This window comes from Lissotriton helveticus, chromosome 5_1 (genome assembly GCF_964261635.1).
Source record: "Lissotriton helveticus chromosome 5_1, aLisHel1.1, whole genome shotgun sequence".
In the NCBI taxonomy this organism is placed as follows: domain Eukaryota; kingdom Metazoa; phylum Chordata; class Amphibia; order Caudata; family Salamandridae; genus Lissotriton; species Lissotriton helveticus.
In genome coordinates, this window is record NC_136065.1 from 1,216,551,166 (window position 1) to 1,216,573,213 (window position 22,048).

Below are 22,048 nucleotides of genomic sequence, written 5' to 3' on the forward strand. Positions count from 1 at the left end.
TCAGTGTACCACCCCCAAAATGTTGCAAGTGTAAGAATCCCCAATTTCGAATGGTCCTCAAGTAGGATAGGTTAACACACCAACCACATTTCACCTTTACAAGACTTCATTTACATACTCTGGGACCGCCTATTTGAATTTGGGGTCCCTATGACATGTTCTACAAAATACAATGGATTGTATACAATTGTTGCATTTGCAGGACAGTTCAGATTCGTTCTGCTGGGTCGCAGGTCACTTTCTCAGGAGCATCTTGGCTGTGGCTGCCAGCTGGCTGAGTTCCACTGGTACAAGGTTTTCTTCCCTCTGCCAGGGTGAAATGCGCAGTAGGGACTTCTAAGATGTGGTTTGGACTTCCTCCCAGGCCCAAGGGTTACGATACATGAAAAGTAAGCGAAAACAAATTAACACACAGAAATAAATGAACACATTGTATACCATGAATAGCTACTCTATACCCCTTACTTTATACTAACTTATAGTATTAATATTAGAGGCAAACGAACAGTAGCGCAAAAGCAGCAGCGCAAGCTTCGGCTTGTGAGAACACAAAGCGGCCATCTTAATGCTAGTGCGCAAGTGCAAAGATTCCCACCAGAACTGCGAGTACGTCACGTGAGTATGACCAACGCATGTGCAGAAGAAAACCACGCTAAGCAGCGACCATTTTAATGACAAGCGTTGTTAAGGTTAAGACACACATATGCAAGCGTCTCTGGGACACCCAAAATGTCAGAATAACGGGGAAATTAGTAAGACAAACATGTTGAGTTAATTCGTTATAGTTATTCGAGGTTCATGAGTACAAGCAAGTCGCGTAACGTGCGAATCCTTGCTCCATCAAGGACAGATGCAGAGCACCTCCAAAGCATCCCTGAAGTCCTTTAAGCTCGGCCAGGCTGTAGAGTGTGGAGCCAGAGGGCCTCTTTGAAATGTAAGGACAGCTCTTGCTCCCTCCCTGCTCCATTCCTCCCCAGAGGAGTTACCCCAATAATTTGGAGGCTAGCTGAGTGAGAAGATCGCACCCTGTTTTGTGCCTTTGCTTTGGATTTCCCTGACACGGTGTTCAAGCACCACCCCTCCTCCATGCTGACACTAGAGGAAAAGTGTGTGTAGTAGTAGAAATGTTAATTTCGGAAATGTAATTCCATAAACAGACAGTACAATATACAGTACAAAGTAACTGATAAAAACCTTTCAACATGTAGAAAATAACATTAAGATACAGTACAAATTAGCCGAGTGTAAACAATAAGTAATAAAATCTATGATCTCACAGATTTGAGGTCCTTAGCATAAGCAGTATTAGAATCATTATTGTACGAACTAAAGTACTATAACAGTAAAGTAGCAGAGAATATTTAACAGATAAAGAAACTCAAAACAAAGCATGAAGTGCTCCAAGAGACTAGAAATCTTGCAGTTTTAAAAACAGTGGCAATCATGGTAAAGTACTAGTGCAGACCGTAAAATCAAAACGTATTTAAATGTTATGAGAACTTACACACTATAAAACAATTGGCATTGATTGCAAGCTTGGACAAAATGGAAAATAGACTATAGATAATATAGTCCCAAAATATTTGACAATAATATGCCTGGTTAAGATCTATGGGCAAGCCTCACTATCGAGGCTTGTTTAACACAATGCACATTTTTTTACAATATACCACACAGCATTTGGAAACTGTTTTACAAATGTTCGATTGAAAAATGCTGACTAAGGTCTGATACATGAAAAGCTGGAGCACTATACCCAGACTAGAATATTCAACAGGGCTAAAACTTAAAATCTTTAGGTTTCCTCAATAGCCCCACTGCGTGTAAATATTTGCTCAAGGAGAACATAGTATCAATTGATGTGCCACCCCTCAAAGCCCTTAAGGCTTTTTGATAACGTCTGAAACCAAGCCGAATGCATAGTGGATTTGCATAGACATGACAAAAATAAAATAACGTGGCTATTTTCCTTGGAAGACAGACGAGACATTGGGCATGTATCAGTAGGGTCTGTTTACCTTCCTGCAAGCCACAAGGAAGTAAAACACCCTATTTCTAGTGTGCCATGGTGGAACTTCAGGTAAAGGCTTTTTGCCAGCTGTAGTTGCAGTCCGGCTGTAGGGCCTGGAGACAGAGGGCCTCTTTGAAGTGTAGGGACAGCTCTTGCTTGCGTCCTGCTCCTTTCTTCCCCAGAGGAGTTACCCCCAATAATTTGGAGGATGGCTGAATGAGAAAATCGCACCTTCTTTTGTGCCTTTGCTTTGGATTTCCCTGACACTGTGCTCAAGCATCACCCCTCCCCTTGCTGGCACTAGAGAAAAAGACTGGGGCTTGCCCAGACTGACAGAAGTATGCAAAAGTTGAGAACTGTCTGAAACTGGTACCAGAGAGGGACACCTGTGGGATACACAATCTTTTTTTAAAACTAGGTTTTAGTCTGGGGCATAAACACCCCGTTTTTGTGCCAGGATTTCTCATAGACCAGTGCTGGGGGTATCACACCAGTGGAGACTGGAGATAGTGAAGGACATCTGAGTTACATGGCTGAGTCACTGACTGCCAACTTCCCTTGCCTGGTTGGGGAACAGGAACCTAAAAGTTCTACATCCTGGTACGAAGAGCTGCTTTGAAACCATCTCGAACGAAGGAGCTCACTGATTGCTGAGGAGGAATTTTGGAAGCATCCTTTCATTAAGGGAAGCATCCTTTCATGAAGGAAAGCATACCTAGGAAAGGAGGCCTGTGAGGGGCAGGAAGAGCTAAAGCTTGCCTGCTATAGCCCATGGAAGGGTCTGCACTACAGGCCTTGCTGTGGCACCTTGTGACCCTGGTTCCACGGGGCTCCAATGAGTTGTTCCACAAATGTGTGCCTGCAGAAGGCACCTTGATCTCCACATGCCCAGTCCATTGAGCACTGCTAAAAACAACCAAAGATGGTGAAAGTGTCTACAAAAGACAGAATTGACTAAGAAGAACTTGTAACTGTGATCGGCTGTCTGGTCACCTGAAGGAGAAGCTGTTGTTTCCTCTGTATTTATGCAAATGTAGTTTACAGTGTTACTAGAATACTATGTTTTTAATGTTCTTAGGCTGAGATAGAATGTGCTTAAATAGGAAAGGAGGTTGTAGAAAAGGGCGGGAGGGTGCTGTTTACATCTGTGGTGGCGTATCTTACCACATGCCTCATCTTTCGAAGGATTCCACATACCAATTTGGCGACAAGTGTCAACGAGTGATCCCCAGTTAGCCCACGTTCCTTACGCTGCTGAAACCATTATGATTTTCGGACACATCTTCAGAAAGGATTTAATGGTAAATCATCTTAATTCTGATAATACTGTGCTGGGTATCATCATATTAGTGAGCACATTGCAGTTTAAAGATAGCCTGATATTCAAGCCTCTTTCTGGATAAACCCGACACATCCCAGCAGTCACCTTGCGTGCACAACCAGTCTCCTGACAACGGCTATAACAGATGTTGGTGGTCTGTACTGGCTAGTGATGTGGAAAAGCTAGTGAAGGACTGCATGATTTGTGCCAAATGTGAGAAGAAATAAAAAGTAAGACCCCCCTCCCTGCCCCCTCCCCCCTTCAGCTCACTGATGTGTCTGTTAGTCCCTGGAATAAGATAAGGATTGACTTAGTGGGACCATTTTATTATCTGCCTCAACAATAGTGATTTGCTGTAGTGATAATTGACTATTACAGCAAATGGCTGGAAAATAAATTCTTGTCTGTACCAAACAAGAAAAGGATAATTGAGTTTATGAAAGAATTATATGCCAGGGATGACCTACCAGAATTTCTCATTCCTGACAATGAAGTACAATGTGCTAGTTTAGAGATGCAGAATTTTCTTGAACCGAGGGAATTAAATATTTAGGAACTTTGCAATAATATTCTCAGACAATTGGTCAGGTAGAACGTATAAATAGTGTTCTTTGGAAATGCATTCAGTGGGCATTAATGAAAAATAGGAAATCGTGGGTGCTGTTCATTTGATGTTGTGGTTTTATTGTACTCAGTCACAAAGCCCTCTGCATTTGAACTACTGTGAGTAAGATAGTTACGTTTGAAAGTGTGTCCTCCTTGGATGTTTATGGATAAAAGGAGAAGTGTCAAGTGAACTGGATGGCAAGGTGAGAGCTAATTTCGCTGAAGCTCCAATCAGGACCAAGTATGAATTAAACATTTTTAAAAAGGCGTAAAGCATATAACACTTGGAGTAGGAATTATGGTCTGGGTCAAAAAACCTTGTCATGTCAGGGATGGCAAGTACAAATTTGAAGACCCAGTTATGATAGATAAAGTATATAGCAAATCTATGAGGTGTATTTGACATCACTGGTGGAATGTGAAGAGATTGGTTAAAAATTCTCTAAATCCTCAAAAGGTTAAGGGTCATCGTTATAGTGGGACTGGAGGAGAAATTATAGGGCGAAGCAGGACAGTGGAGAGAGACGAGGAGAGAGTGGTGATTGTAGGAGTGAGAGAGGTGACATTTTCTTGGCAGAAGTTTCCTGGAGTTAGGTTATGTAGCTCTCATGTTCTTCTAGCTCCTACAATTTTCATGCTTTAAGTTTCATGTTTCCATTAGAGTTTTCCATGTAAATTTTAGATATGTGAATCTTTTCTGTGTTAGATGTTATAGAAGTTATTTTAAACTCAAGATGTGGAAGGAGTTTGATTTTTGTATCTGTTTTTTGTTGAAAAATTAGTTGAAGGAAAGGATATCTGGTGTGTTCAATGTATTTATGCATATGCAATTCCCAGTGTTATTAGAATGCTGTGTTCTTAATGTTCCTAGGTTTAGATTTAACATTAGGTTTTAAATGGGAACAGAGGTTGTAGAAAAATACTGAAGGTTACTGTGGGCATTTGTGATGGCTCATATCTTCTTGACAGCATACCATTTTAAAGATACTTATTTTATTACACGCCTCATCCTTTGAAGGCTTCAATGTAAGCACCTGTGATGCTAGACCCTAGAAGAAAATTGTGATTGCACAGGTATCCCAACCTCAACAAAATCACTATTGTGTTAGGTGGACATTTCGCTTTGCTTGGGTGGTGAGTTTGAGCTTTGGGAATGAGGAAGAACCAGCAATGGAGAACTCCATTCATGTCCTACTTCTGTCCTCTGGTTCCCATGCATCGCTGCAATACCGTCAGCGCCGACCTGCCAAGGAGCAGCCCATATGATGAAGCATGACACCTTGCCGGGTGTGTGAGGGCCCTATATTTCAAGAGGAGGAATCCTCATCCTCCTACACTTCATGGCCACACAAAACCAGTTTCCCCTTGTCTCAAAATTAGGAACAGCATACCTTTTGTATCTTCATTATTTTTAGGGCATATATGCTGGACCTGTCTAAAAAGCCCTCTGTCCCTCCTTTGTGATTGGAAGTAATCTAGGTAACATAAAGACAACTTCATATTACACACAACTTATTTACAGAGTACCCATCACCCTAACGGGAAGAAAGTGAAAGGATATTGTCCCCCAAAAGCCTAATTGGCAGGTTTTGGCCAGATCTAGTTGCTTTACCTGTAATGGTCTATGAGTAAATTTGCAAATAGTGTTAATACACCAAATATATCTGTATATATTTGTACTCTTGTTTCATGTGTAGTATTTATCTGTGTGTCATGATTTACAGGGGCGGTGCGTCCATTCGGGTGGTGGGGCGTTGCCCCACTAGCCACATGGCCCCAAATCACCTGTAGTTCATAATCATAACAATAATAACACTAGTACGGTCTTAAGTAACACTCGCCGCTCCGCTCCACGCAATCTCAGCAGTTGGCACTGGCAGTCGACCGCTGAAGGGGGTGGGTGGGGGCGTGGCTGGCTGCGGAAGTAATGGTTAAGTGACAGCTGTGCTTAGTAAGCGCTGCTGCAAAACTGCGCATGCCCGATTTTGGGCTGGTCATATTTATGACCAGCCCAAACATGCGCACTACAGGCACCCTGCTACAACCATATTATAGCCAGGAGAACGAGGGGGGAGTCGGGACCTGAGAGGCCAAGGGTTGCTCCATGCAGAAGCCACCGGTCTCCTAATGGGCGAGCCGTCACCGTGCTCTAGCCAATTCTAGCACTGCTTGCAGCGTCTGGATTGACAGAGACTCCGCGCAGCTTGAGCCTGAGAGCAGGCATTTGCTGCATTGGGTGCCGCGCGTGGGTGGGGTGGCACTGCCGCTGTGCCGCACTGTGATTGGATTTGGCCACCTCACCAGAGCCACGAGGAATCAACACACCACAGAGACGGTAGATACCTCGTCCTGCGGTGCTACTTGATTCTGATTCATTTGATGATTTCCATTTAATTGATTCCTGCCTGCGTGCACAAGATCCAGAATTGATCATTAATGTCTCATGACATTCGTGTGCTGAAGTAAGACTAAACTTACTTAGAAAGTAACTATGACAAGCACAACAATATATACTACATATTCAGTAAAGTAAATATAATCGGTTCGAGAGTGACACAGACAGACTCCGAGTCGGAGTCTGCCGCATGGCTTGGTTGGCTGTGGGTGGTAGTGGTTGGGTCGGGTGGACCCTCAGTTGTACAGAGTTAGTAGTTTATGTCACGTTTCTTTTAGGGTGATTGGCAAATCCCTGGTCCTGGGCCCTGCGACGCCGGCCTGCGCACCTATGGCGATCAGGCGCCGCCAGAACTTCAACACCTCCTGCCAGGCCTGTAACGTTACAGGCCAGGCAGCAGCTGAACTGTTTGGAGATGTTGAAGTTCTGGCAGCGCTTGATAGTATTTCGATTTACCGACCACGGAGGAAAAGAAAGCTGCGAATGCGACTGTGCTTACCAAGCATTGCTAAGGGACTACTCAAGCACTAAACAGCGACAAAGAAAACACCCTAGTATGTTGTGCCTTGCAGTGGCTCAGCGCAAGATATGTGTTGAAAAGTAAATGCATCCGTTATGATTGTTGGTGTACTGTGCTGTGCTGAAAAAAGAGAAGACGCATCTATGCTGCAATAGTGTAAACACAATGAATGGCAGCTGGGGTAGTATACCGAGCGTGCAAATAAAAAACATCATCCAGAAACACTGGAAAATTTTGAATAGTAATGAGGAGGAACCCTCATTAGATCAACCTTTGGTGGCCTTTCGTAGAAACCGGAATTTAAGGGACATTCTTGTACACACGAGGCCGGATATACCACAGCTACGACAGTCTACAATTACAGGTCTCCCAGTAATTCTGGGTAATCACAGATGCGGCTCATGGCATGCCTGTGACTCAGCTATTGTTACAGATTGTTTTGAATATCATAGTAAGAAATTTAAATTAAGGGACCTTACAAATTGTAGGAGCAGTAACATAATTTACGCTCTTATCTGCCCGTGTAACATCTGTTATATAGGTGAAACTTCACAAGAATTCAGGGTAAGATACAGTGAGCACAAATCCTCAATAAAAAACAGCAGGAAAGAAGCACCATTGACCCAACATTTCTTAACACATGGACATTCAGAGATGGATATCAAATGGTGTATCCTGGAAAAAATAAAGGGTCAGATTGGAACACCAATGGAGGAAATCCGTAAAAGAAGGGAAACCTTCTGGATATTCACTCTTGACAGCGTGAAACAGGGACTGAATCAGGAAATACAATGGAATGTTACCAGGACATGGTAACGAAACTATGTAGGAGGAAATAGGGAACAAAATGTTATCCTAATTTCGAAATTCAAATTCAAATTCAAATTCAAAATTATCCTAATTTCCACTGCATGATTAGAGGTATGGTTCATGATGCCTGAGTCAGTTGTTGAATATTCCATGCCGCAACTGATTCGGTGATAAGATTGATAAATGTGGCACTCTATCTAATATGCACAAATAACAGTGAAAACAAAAATTTGCAAATAAATATCAAGTACAATATAATATTGGCCAGTTGAAACAACTTCTCTGGTACCAGATAATTCGGTGACCCAGTACTATTGAAAGCTTTGCCCATGTGGCTTTATGAAAAGAAGCTAAGGGTCCCCCATTCATAATGCGAAAATAAAAGGGGAATGTGTATACATTAACACAGCCATCCACAAAAATGTTTGCACCATTTGTACAAACTAATTTCATATTATGGTACTTCAAGTTATGAGATACTAGCATTACACTATATATGAAACAGAAATAGCCCCAATTAAAAACACAGGGTGCTTATCTGTTTATGTACATGGTATACATGCCATAAAAGTACCTCCAAGATGGCCGATGGAAACGGGTCAATGATCACCTGAGAATTGCTAGACTATAAAAATACGAGCCATTTTTGATCCTTTGAATTTAATAGAGAAGATATTATCCGGCTGATAATCCCTGTTAGGGAGGACAGATTGGTTGCATCCATCTCACCATAATACGTTGTGAGAGTACGTCCAAGATGGCCGATGCAAATCGGTGCTCTCTCTATATCTATTTATTGGTAGCAGCGAAATCGTGAGACTACAGAAAATAGGATAAGACAAACGCTGTTATATCTGTGAGCGTTCTAAATATAATGCACTGTAAAAAAGCTTGCGAAATTAGAATTTTTTGCTGTTAGATCGCGTTGGTTATAAATTAAAATCGAGCAATTGACGATCGCTGTAACAATAATGAAATATATGGTACAACACAATCGAGTGGGATAGAAATTAGAATTACGTTTCTGGAATCATGGAGAACATATGGCATAACGAGTCATATGATACTCCTCCATTACAAAATGGCGGACAAATTTACACAAATGTCCGTTACAGGAACCCGACTCTGTTCGGATATTGGATTGGCTAGAACCGATCATATGACCATGACCAAACTTGCAACCTCCTGACACTTGGCAACAGATGTCTCGTATTAACCAATTACGAGCGCATTAGGCACTAGGAGTAGACGTATAAATAGTGGGAGTCAGTGAGCAGCAATCCGAAGGTGTGGACGGATGCTGTGTCACGGACTCTGGTGATAGGGCATAACTAGATAGAAAGAAGTAATTAAAGGCTAAAACTCTTGCGGGAGTTTTTTGCAATTTAAAGTGGACTTAATATATGGGTTATAAGCGAGTTATTAAGATAAACTGGGTGGCCAGAAAAATCTTGTTTTTTAATAAGGACATAACAGAAGTTATCTGTTAGTAGTATAAGATTAAATGGGAAGTCACAGCGAAAATAGCAGTAATTATATATGAATTTTTAGGAATTACTGAGCAGATTGGAGAAATGTTGGATTTACAACCAAAAAAACGGAAAAGATACAAGGGAGAACAATCCAAGATAAATACTAGAAGAGAGGGTGAATACCACAGTAAAGGAAGAAATACTGATAAAAGGTACCCCCATATTGGAGACTTAGTTTTAAAGGACATCAGAAACAATTTATAATATATGGGCTAATGAGGTCTCTTTGTGCTTCCTATTTATTTATACTGAGCGAACAACTAAAGAAATTAAAAACCGTGTCGAACCCATACCTAATCTATGCTGTAAAAAGGTAAGAAGGTGAATTACATTTACATTACATTCTAGACAAACCTAACAAAGATAATAGAATAGCACCATAATACCTCTAATACTGTCAATATATGTCTCCCTCCTATCACTAGCCACTAGAATATACAGTTGAAAAAGAAAAAATATAAGCAGAATTTCCGTCCGTAAAAAGAAAAAGGCGTTACACACAGAAAGGAGTAAGTGTGATGTGATCTTTCTCTGACATGCTAATGTTGTAACTAAAGGATCTATGAAAGGTAGATATAGATAAAATACCCACTAGAAGTTAAATCTGTGCAATTGCCCAGAGTAGGTGTGGGCAATTACGGATGGTATAATAGCCTGTAAAGAAGTAAGGATTGATTGATAGTACTACCGTCGCCGCTATAACCTTGCTTTGACCGAGTAAGTAGGGCCAACGTGCAAGGTACCAAAAACAATGGTACACACAGAAAAAGTGAATGTAAATGATTTAACTCCCCACGTGTTTATTAAACATGGGACTGTGGATATGTCTAGCACATGATACATGTATCACTTGGGTCCAAACGGATGTTACTGTTTTTAATGTTAGTAGAAGGGCACTTTACCAAGTAAGGATAAGAAATATTTATCTTATATATACATTTCTTTTGTAGATACTCCTGGGTTTAGAGATCCTTATGCAATACTCTGAGGGGTCCGGAAGAAGGTGGTTCCCAATATCGCTAATCCACCGAAACGCGTTGACCAAGTCTATTATTGAATCCTACGGAATGTAGTGAATCCATTGTGATCAATAGATAAACAACTGTAACGTGTTAACTCGTACAGATGGAGTGTATTGTGTGAAGAGTATGTATGTGGTATGTATGTATGATGTTGGTTGCATGTTTTCTCTACCCAGGTATGTATGTTAATCATTAGAGGTTTTATGTGCAAATAATTTTGTAATACTGTAATTTTGTAAAAGAACTGTGTTTGATTCACAAAATAATTGTTTCATGAAAGAAAATAGTGTAAATAAAAGGGAAGAAAAAAAAGAGAAAAAACAAGTTTATAAGAACCGTTTGTTTCATAATCTTTATTTCGGCAACTTATGCCATAAAAGATACAAATAACATTGCATATGAAACACTGATGATAAAATATTAAAATATTAAAACATATAAAACCAATGTACAAATATAGGAGCCAGCCATTAAACATACTGCTATTATCGATGTCACAAATTTAAAATTAACAGTTGTCATACATCCCTAGCTAAAAAATATCGTCTCTTGTGCCAAACTGTCCCCAAATATTTAGCTAGTGCGAAAACTATATAGCCAGAAAGGTCAGTCTTAAAGACCCTGTATGCGTATGAACAGTTGGAAACCCCAGGTTTTTGCATACTGGGACAATCCATTTCCTCCTCGCCTGTACGTAGGCATTACAAAAAAACAATATGTGCAAATCAGTTTTATTTTCGGATTTGCACCCTGGGCAATGGGTCGGGGAAGATTCGGCCCACTTACTAGTGTAAGCCCGTATCGGCAAACTGCCATACCTCTATTGGAGATACAGCTTTCTAATAGTTGTTGGAAATTTGACATCTAATACAGTTTCAAACCTATAGCTGTCCTTAGTTGTAAAAAAAGATGCTGTTAAAGTGCCTAAGCCTGTTCCTTGTGAGTATGTGGCAAGTTTGCTATCCTGATAGCGAGTGATAAGCTGCCTCCGTGTGACCCTGGAGCATGATGACAATGGGTCAGACCATAGGGTGGATAGCCCTAGTTTCCCTAGTTCTGTCTTTATGTAATTTAACCAGGGAATTTTCCCAACGTTTGGGAGGGTAAGGACTTCCTGCAGTTCTATCCTATAATTAACTAACTCTGGTACAGACCATATCCTACGGCAGAATATTTAAGGCCGTAGTCCCATATCTTCATCGAGGGGTCTCAAGCCCAGGCCGAGTCTCATTGGCAACAGGGGGGTGCTAGGAGGAAGTGATAGAAGCTATCAAATACATTTGTTCTCTATTGCTACTAGATCATGATTACAAATGTAGCCCCAGAGTTCACTTCCATACATGACCGCACTCCTAGCCTGTGCTCTGTAGATCTCTAATGGGGGACCAACCGGCTTACAAGAAGATTTATTTTTTATAACAAGCTTAATGATTCTACCTGCTATTTGGGCCACTTTTGCTTGTGATTTCTCCCGTTGATGTCCCCACGACATTTTTTCGTTTAGGGTAATTCCCAAGTACTCGAAAGTTCGGACCCTCTCTAGCCTGTTAGCGCCAATATACGGATTAGGGCGAGTTTTAGCTGGTGGGTTGAAGACCATATATTTTGTCTTCAATGCATTGATCTCGAGGCCGTGATCTTTACAAAATGCCTCGAAACCGTTGAGAACTCGCTGAATCCCCATCGGTGACTTGGATAGCAGCAGGTGTCGTCAGCGAACATAATCGCCGGCACCCTGCTACCTCCAAGTTTAGGGGCATCGCTGTTTTCGACCCCGTTCAGATGGGCAATTACCCCGTTGACATAGAGGCAAAACCGGGTCGGTGCAAGCACACAACCCTGTCTTACCCCCCTGCCAACGGGGAACCTGTTGGACAATGTACCCTCCCTGCCACATCTGACCTGAGCATAGTTATCAGTGTGTAATCTGACAACCATGTCTAAGAGATGTTGCGGGACCCCCAGGCCGGAGAGGACGGACCAAAGTTTCCTACGAGGTAAAGGACTATATAAAGATGAATAAATAAAATGAAACAAGAAAGTTAAAAGAAATAATTGTTTTTTTGGTATTTATTAGTGCCTAATGTGGAATCTGTGATATGGATCCTTAAAATAAATGGGTCGTGAGGGAGAGTTCTAGTAGTTTTGAGTGTTATTTTCCCCTCTTCTCCCTGACCCAGAAAGTAATTGTTTCAGAGGGGGGTCCCCCTTTTTCCTCTATAGTATACCGAGCGTGTACAGGAGAAGACAGTAAAGATGAGAGACGGATAGAGTAAAGTCAGAGAGCGAGAGATAAAAGAGGGATGGTGAGGAAATAGTGAGAAAGGCTTCCATTCCCCAAACAAAGCTGTCATTTTAATTGACTAACTAACCCTTCAATGGGGAGCCATAAGAGCATTTGCCAAACAAGCTGAGCCTTTAGAGGACCACATGAAAGGATGTGTGAGACAAGGGTATGAAAAGAGGAAGGCTTATTGTAATATTACTGAGTAAGCATAGATGCAACTGGATCCTTGGAGGATGTGGTTCTGCCTGGCATGCAACGAAAAAAGAACACACTGGACACACAACAACCTCATCTAATCTAAAGTGCCACTCCAGAGCTTTCTAGGAGCAAAGCTTGGTACCAACAGCCCAAGCTCGCATTGTACTCCTACCGACTTCCCCCCTCTGTCTTCTCTGTCCATCTCTTCTCAGCACTCCTTCCCTCGCACCTCTCTTTCTAGTTAATATCCACCTTGTCTCCACCCTCTAGTTAGTCTTACTTTCTTATGTAGTCTTCTCACCTTGGTTTTTTCTCCATTCCTCCCCTCTTTTCCCATTCCTTTCCTTCTCCCTCTTTCCCTCTGTATATTAATTCCATCGTTTCAGGCCTCATAATACCCCACTACCCGCCACCAAAGCATAGCGCTCCTTATATTCTTATAATCAAAGCTGACGATAAGCTAGAGACCGGGTTACATTTCCGATTATCCACAGTAACGTGCCGTGGTTAATGCCGGTTTTAATTGGGTCCAACCAGAAATTGTAGGAAGGCTCAAGGTATTATCTGGGGCCAGGGATTACACCTACATTTATATACGGCAGGGCCCGCATGTGCTATCAGCAGGTCATTTGTTCGAATCTCACTGAGATAGTAGAGTGGGTGAATGCACTCACTAGCAGCATCACCACTGACCCGCCCCAATACGCTATTTTGCTAATCTCTGTGATTTGCAGTTTACGTAGCGATTTCCGAAGCCCCCACCTTAACCCTCTGCTATTTGTTTCATGCTTGCCAGATCTATTCCAACTCGAGCCATTGACAGCCAAGGCACTGATTGTGCATTTGTTACTAGATGCTGATGAGCACTATAGGTGCCCCGCCCTCGGTGGCTGAGAGGGAGGTGAGAGCAAAGCATCTGAAGTCGTGACTTTACGTGACATGATCCATGGCTTAAAACCATGAGTGGTGAATCCAGCGATCTGTGTGCAAATCCCAGCTTCCTTGCGTGGACACCTTGTGTGATCCTGGGAAAATACCAATTGCCGCCGTTCCATTATGTGCAATTAAATCGGTAACGGTTAGAAACAGGCACAGCCCCATTATACTGCTCTTAAACTGGAATCCGTGTACACTAACTCGTTTTTGTTGGCTTCGAGACTTTTATTAGCCTGTGATGGGGCTCGGCTGTGGTATGACGTGTGTATATATTTGGGGTGAATGTACGTGTTTGAAGGGATAATGGGATGATTCAATAGATATTGAGAACAGATGTCTGTGCCCAATAACAACACTGTTATTACACCTCCTGCACCTGTCCCCAGCAGTTTGACTCATTTCTCTTGTCTTCATTTAAGGCTTTCCGGTTCGTTGCCCTGTCCTACTCGTATAAAGCACAGGCCCTCAATTCTGCTGCCTACAAGTCTCAGCAACACACTACTTTGTGGCAGTCTGTTAATGCCCTAGCCTTCACTGTCCTAAACTATCCTGCCTTTCACTGTACTGTCGGCACAGCTCTTCAGTGGCCTTCACTACCCACCATCACTATCTTGCTCTGCCCATCACTAACTGCCCTTCAGTCCACCTCCCTGTTATATGGCAACTCTTTATTAATGTAATAACTGTACTTTCACAATTGCTTTATTAACCTTCCTGCTTTCTCAAATTTGCTTGAAAATGTACTATTTTTACTCTCTTTTGTTCAAAAATTTCTCAGGGGGAGAATCCCTCCGAACCCCCGTTAGGTTGTTCAAGCTGGCTCGCTCGCTCGCTACGGTGCAGTATGCCAATCATTTTACGCCTCACCACTTTCAAATGTCACCAGCCGTCCCTGATAATGAAGGTATTTTTTCTTTTCCAGCACAAGCAGTGGCTGGGCCATTAATTATTAATTGTGCTTATTTGCTAGATTGAGTTCTGAGTCTCTACCTCACACCGCCTCCATTAGTAAGAAGGCCTTGTCCTTTTTTCAGCACACATCCTCAAAAAAATATTGACACACCATGCAAATCTCCTACTTCTTTAGTGAGTGTGTGCTATCGAAACAGAAGTATAAAGCCTAAGAGTACTGTGGGATTCAAAACATAGCCTGAACTCACAAAGAACAGGAGTCGTTAAAGCATAATCCTAGTAAATGTTTAAGAACCAGCCTGACCCCATCATCATCACTCAACACCAGCACACAGTAGAGGAAGACAGGATTCATTCAAGACCAGACTATGGCAATGCCTTGCACACCAGGTGCCAGCCTTCCAAATCATAAATCTGTACAAAGTGCAAAACAATGAAGAGAGACTAATCATTGGTCCCAAAAAGTTAATCAGTAACAGCCAACCTCAGAAAGCTCTACTGGCGCCAGGATAGAGCCATCTCAAAACATTTTTTATCTCATGGAAATGTGCCAAAGTATAGCCACGAAATACCTGCTAGATTTTATCAGCAGAACAGCTCATCGTAGTCATCTATCTAGAATCAGATGACATCACAAGGAAGACCGGCAATTCTCAGTGGTGGCTCCATGCCTCTGGAACAACTTGCTCAAGCAAATTCGCTACTACCAATTAATGATGAAGATCAGAACTAAACAAAGGACTCATCCGCTTTAATGACCCCCTCCCATTCTGTTTGTGCTATGATCTGGCAAGATAGTTCGAGTCATTGCTGTAAATGAGAAGGAACCTCATCATTGTAACCACCGTCAGGCCTGTCCCGCTTGTACGTCATGTTATTTGCCACATTGAAGCCAACTGGACGTGGGCAGTATAACCAGGCGCTACCCAGCCATGCTTCAGATGGACAGAACCCTGATGACTGTACCCAGAGTCAGATCCCTCCACTGATTGTGGCACCTTCTAGGCCTGACTGGCACTGACTGTACCCAGTCAATGTAGCTCGGCCCTTCCCAGTCTTGGCAATATAATATCATCATTCATTTGCTATGTATACCTGATTCTGTGTTCCTGTGCCTGGACGCAATACAAACGTGATACGAATAAAAATCATAAACACTATAAAAAGTAAAAAGAAATTAGAACGAATGCACCAAACAGAAAAAGAACGTTTCGTGAATGTAATGAACACATGCTTCTCTTTCACCAATGTTATAACACAAAATTAATAATTGGAACTGAAATGAATATTTCTTCCTCTCTTGCTTTTGGCAGACTTATATTGATCTTTCTCCCAGTGTGAAATGTAATTGGAAATTTCTTCCCTGTATACGAATGGTCTGTTTCTGGCCTGAGGTAGGGACATCCGAGGTCCTGAAAGCTGCTAACCTAAGATATGAGGTGACTTAAAGGTAGAATCCGCACAATGCTGCAAGTGTTTTTCACCATTTTAAAAAACGCAAGCTAAACTTTTCTTGCTATGTGTAACTAAATAAACAATAATAAGATGTAGCAGCAATTTATCGGGCGCGCAGGTCTTTTCTGCAGGTTGGGTTTGACGTGATTGTGCATCTTCATCAGAAGGTATAATCCCGCCTCTTCCTCCTCGCAGGGGTCCCTGCCTAGGCTCTGGAAGAGAGAGTCCTCATTGGGTTGGGATGCGCATGAACGGACATTATTGAACCTCCCTGGGCGATGACATAAACCTTCCCACATTACCTTAAAAAGCTCCTTGTTTGCCGGAAACATACGCAACTAATTATTAACCCTGGGCGTCCGAATCGGCTACGCCCACGGAGTAGGCGTAGTGTTGCCTCCTACGCATTTTGCGTAGACAGCGTAGCCGGCAACACTACGCCCACTCCGTGTGCGTAGCCGAGTCGGCCGCCACCCGCCTCCCTCCCGCCCTCCCCTACATACATTATTTAAGCAAAATACCCTTAATAAAGCAATTTTAAAGCATTTACCGTGTCCGGGGCTCGTCCGGGGCTCCCTCTTGGAATAGCGTCCCTTCATAGATACCAATGCGCGGGCGGCCGCGCATGCGCATTTCTCGGGAGAAATGCGCATGCGCGGCTGCCCTCGCATGCGCATTGGTATCCATGACGACGCGATTCCAAGAGGGAGCCCCGGACGAGCCCCGGACACGGTAAATGCTTTAAAATTGCTTTATTAAGGGTATTTTGCTTAAATAATGTATGTAGAGGAGAGCGGGAGGGAGGTGCGTAGTGGGGCTACGCGGAGTGCGGGAGTGGGCGTAGCTTCTCGCCCACTCCGCATAGCTCCGTAGAGCCCCACTACGCCCACTACGCCCGGGCTTACTAATTATGAAAAATTCAAAGTGGAAAAATGAAGGAAATACCACTAGATGACGTATATGGCAAGGGAGGCTGTGAGAGACGCTAGTTATTTAGGTGGAAATTATGAATAATAATTGTGCCTTCTCTATTTCATATTCTCCTGTTTTCTGGAATTGTTAACCCCGGTATGAGCCACTTTATGTAATAAACATACAGAAATATTTTGCGTCTTCTATGTTTTAGAGGATGCAGAGGTCGCTACATATAAATGCTTAACCACCAGATTCATCATTGTCCCGTTTTGCGAGTCCTTAATAGCGATTATTAAGGAATCGCTATTAAAGACTCGCAAAACGGGATTCATGTAGAAATCGTAATTTTATTTGCGATTTCTACAGCTTCCTTATTTGCGATTAGCAAATTGCTAAGATTAGCAATTTGCTAATCGCAAATAAGGATGCGATTTCAAGGGTGCCAGGGGTGTCCAAAGGACACCCTGTAGCACCCCTGAAATGTAAATGTAGACTGATGTTGCGCACACACATGTCCAAAGGACATGTGTGTGTGTAACATACAACTTAGAAAAATGCACTAAAGTGCATTTTTCTAAGTTTTCTCTATTTACCACGAAGTCAGACTTCGCAGTAAATAGCGGCCAAAAATAGAGATTTCGCAATTTTTAAAAGGTTCATGAATAGCATTTAAGGAATCTCTAATTGAGATTCCTTAAATGCGATCGCAATTTGATAAATCGCAATTATTTGCGATTTTTCAAATTGCGAGTTCATGAACCATTGATAAATCTCAAAATCCCATTTTTGCGGGCGCAAACGGCCGAATTTTGCGATTCGCACCGTTTGCGCTCGCAAAAATGCTTGATGAATCTACCTGTAAGTTCTTCCGGCCTCAGCCTAGAGCGATAGGCCACCTAGGGCCAGATTCATCAAACAAAAATCCGCTCGCAAAGGGCCAGATTCTGAGAATCTGGCCCTTTGCGAGCGGTATTTTTGCATTTGGGATGCATCATCCCAAATGCAAAAATCGCAATTGTAGAAATCGCTAAATTGCGATTATTTGCATTTATGGAATCACAATTTGCGATTCCTTAAATGCAATGCATGACCCATTCCTAGATTGCGAATTCGCAATCTGGGGCCGCTATTTACCGCGAAGTCAAACTATGTGGTAAATAGCAAAAACTTAGAAAAATGCACTTTAGTGCATTTTTCTAAGTTGTATGTTACACACACACATGTCCTTGAGACATGTGTGTGCGCAACACCAGTCAACATTACCATTTATGGGGTGCAACAGGGTGTCCTTTGGAGACCCTGCCACCCTTGAAATTGCTTCCTTATTTGCGATTCGCTAATTGCTAATCGCAAATAAGGAGTGACTCACCATTCATTCCTATGGGCCTTTAGGCCTATAGGAATGAATGGGAAAGCCATTCCTTATTTGCAATTCGCAATTAGCGAATCGCAAATAAGGAATCAGTAGAAATCGCAAAAAATATTGCGATTCCTACATGCATCACGTTTTGCGAGTCTTTAATAGCGAATCCTTAAAATTCGCTATTAAGGACTCGCAAAACATGACTTTGATGAATCTGGGGGCTAGTGCCCTCTATCCAGAATCAGGAGGCGGTAGACCGGTGGTAGTTTAATTTAATAGAGGGTTAGGAAGAAATAAAAGGAAATATATGTGCCAGCAATTCATCTCTTTCAGTTTTTAGGTAGAACCCCAACTCTGACTAACCAGATAAAACCCAGACATTTCCCTTGGAGTGGTTTGTTGTCAGTATCTGTGCCAAAAATGTTCTGTGGCAGGGTTTCTATTGCCAGGACCCCCACCGCACGAAATCCTGCCCTGGGCATTTATGAGAGGAGAGGTATTAGGCTAGGACTAGTGGCAAAGATCCCAAGTGTCTCGCTTTCATGTGTGACACCTTCCGCGGTTCCTAACTTTTTAACAATTCACACTTAAAAGGCTGGGATCTTTAAGCTTATATTTACAGTGGGAAGAGTAAAACTACTAGCCCCGGAAACCAAAGCTCTTTTGGCTTAAAAGGTAGCGCTGGCTGAAAGACTGGCATGGGATATGTCAGACCTGGCATCTTTGCCGTGTTTTTCCCCTATCTTTTTCGCTTCTGACCTGATTTTGTCTGCATGCTGCATTTAGTTTTTGCTGGTTTTGGAACTCTCAGCACTTTACAACTGCTGAACAGTGCTAAACTAAAAGGGGTCCCTGTATATTCAATTTACTGGTAAGTCCATAGTGAAGTACACTGTGTGTACCCAGGGCTTGTAAATCAAATGCTGCCAGTGGGCCTGCAGCACTTATCGTGCCACACACATGAGTAGTCCTGAAACCATGTCTCAGACCCGCCACTGTAGTGTCTGTGTGTGCAGTTTTGAATTTTCATGTTGACCTGGCAAGTGCACCCACCTTCCAGGCACAAACCTTCCCTTTTACTACATATTAGGCACCACTAACGTAGGCTCAAGGTAGACCCATGCAAAAAAATATTTGATGGATGGAATGCTGAACAATGTTAAAATTCACCCCCTGTAGAGAGATCTGTGCCTCGATCCATTGTTTTTTGCCCACCATGCCTTCAAGTTCAGACCCAGCCATATCCAAATCAGTCTGAACCCTGCTCCTCGTGGTAACAGTCCAGCCCGTACTGCCATGACAGGTCCTCCCTGGACCGGAACAAAGCATCCTGCGACCAGTTTCGGAGTATCACCCCTCATCAGACAGGCTAGCTTGAATCCAGTGCCAGGAAGAAGAGCTGGATGCTGTATGGGGAAATTATACTCTGCTGGTTGCGTTGTTGTGCTGGCTTATTTCTTGCTGCTTCTGACCTGGGAGTGAAATGACTGGACTTTGCTTTCTACATCCTGCTTTCCAAGGTTTTCTAAGGGCTTATGCATGCTTGCCTGCTGTTAAGAAGTCTCAGGGCCATCAACGACCTAGTCTGCAGCTGCTGAACTCCTCTGCTGGGAGTTCTGACGCGCCAAGTGGTGCCAATTCCAGTTCTGGGACATTAGAGGTAGTTTTTCTGCTAAGAACCATGAAAATCCACCCATTGTCTCTCATTGCCTGTGACTCCAAGGATATTCCACGGAGCCAGACTGAACTGCACTCGATTTGACAACGAGTTTTTGACATCCTACATTTCTTTGAGGGGAGACCTATACCCCATATGTGTAGCGAACTGTATCTGAAGGAATTCTCTAGTATTTTGTCTTCACAAAAAATGTGTCCTAATTGAAAAGTGGACTGACATGAAGGGAACTTTTTTATACAATCGACTATAAGTCCTGAAGATGGTCTGACAGACAATTGCTACAACAGACCGAAACATCGACTTTCTCATCTATTTCCATAAACATTTGTTGTACCACAGTGAATGTTTTCTGTATTTTCAGATTCTTCACTTATCATAAGATGTGGGGTAGATGATTGTGCCCATGATTTTGAGGTAGTTTCACAGATCCTCAATCATGTAGTGTTGTTATATTTGAATGTACCCTTTTCAATTTTATCCATATTGAAAAGCTTTTGTACTTTTGAAAAAGATTCTCCCGTGCTTTCTAAATTTTCATTGATTCATTTACTGTATATTTTTACATAAGTACAGATTTATTCAAAGGTTCAAGACCATTTGGGGTTGAACACAGAAGTAATTACATGTATTTTGTACTTGAGTAAGAATTCTCAACAAAATCCCTTGCAGGCATGTGTCAGGTTACCAATGCACTCTTACCTGCAAGATCTTGTTTTCTTACCTGTAAGGTGCTTGACTTTAGTTTTGCAGAGACGCTATGAGTCAACCTCCCAGAACCCCTAAAATATAACCAGTATTCAGATATCCATACTATGGCTACACTATAGAAATCAGGGAGGAGGGCCGGACTCAGGCGTTGTAATTTCCTGTTGTCGACCTACGAGGCAACAAGAAGTATCTTTTAGGATGGGAACACTATGACTTCACTTGTTATCTAATTATATATGTCCTATCAATTAAATCTGGATCTAATCAATACAAATGTCCTACCTGCGAATCTACAGGAATGGTCTTGACGCTCTAGTTGTCGTCGTGTGATGAGTTTGTTCTTATTGACAAAGTCTTGTATGATGTGTCAGTCTTTTAAGAAGAAGATGGTGTCCGTCTTTTGAAAAAGAAGATGGTGTTCTTCTCTATATTTATGTGATAAAAAGAAAGTATGAATTTTCGAATTCTTTTACACAAAAAAAACTTTCACGTTATGCTTGTACATTTGGTTCCTTCTTTTAAAATCACTTACTTATGTAAATAGCTGTTGAGTCCATCACACGAATCTGAATTGTGAAATATAAAAGAAAGCACCAAGATACATAACATCCTACTATTAAATTACAATTGCTAAATCATACATTCTACCAAGAATACTGCAGTGAATGTCCAAAACACCAATTGTGCTTTTCCTTGAGTCTTTTCTATTTTAAAAAAGAGGTTTCCAAAAATTGTCCTTTGTTTCTTTGCGCGCTTTTGCTTTTACTTTCTTGCGTTGGGTGCCTTTTGTATAAAAGAATCAAAAATAAAGTACTTAGCTTCTCTTCTGTTTTCTGTCCTTACAGTATTCATGAATGTTCTGGAATCACGGAGGCCTCTGAAGTCAAGCAAACCTGCAGAAAATGCTGGCAAAGGAAACCGGAATACCTCAGGTAAGTACAGATATCCTCAAGGTCTCAGACGAAAGGCTCAGCGCCTTCCAGAACTCGGGTGTGGCTTTTTATAGCTGAGCCACACACTCGAACCGAGCCCTGGACGCCTGCTACGTTGTACGCGTTTTCAGACGCGAGACAACGTGCAGCCTCAACCAAGCTTTCTTTCAGCTGCTCTTCTTACGCGCATGCAGCGCGATGAGTGTCCTTTGTCCAACAGTCTTCAAATGTTCCTTAGTAATAAAGTAAATACGTACATGAAGCAGCGATTCCACAGATTGTTTTGATAATTAAGTCTCAAACCTGAACAAGCCACATATGAACAAGCATTTGTAAAATACATGTTCCATCCCCTAGAATAAACGAGCAAAGTTACATTCATGCAAGTATTGATTAACCAAATAATAGCAAGTTATATTCATGAATAGTTTGTCCAGAACACGTAGG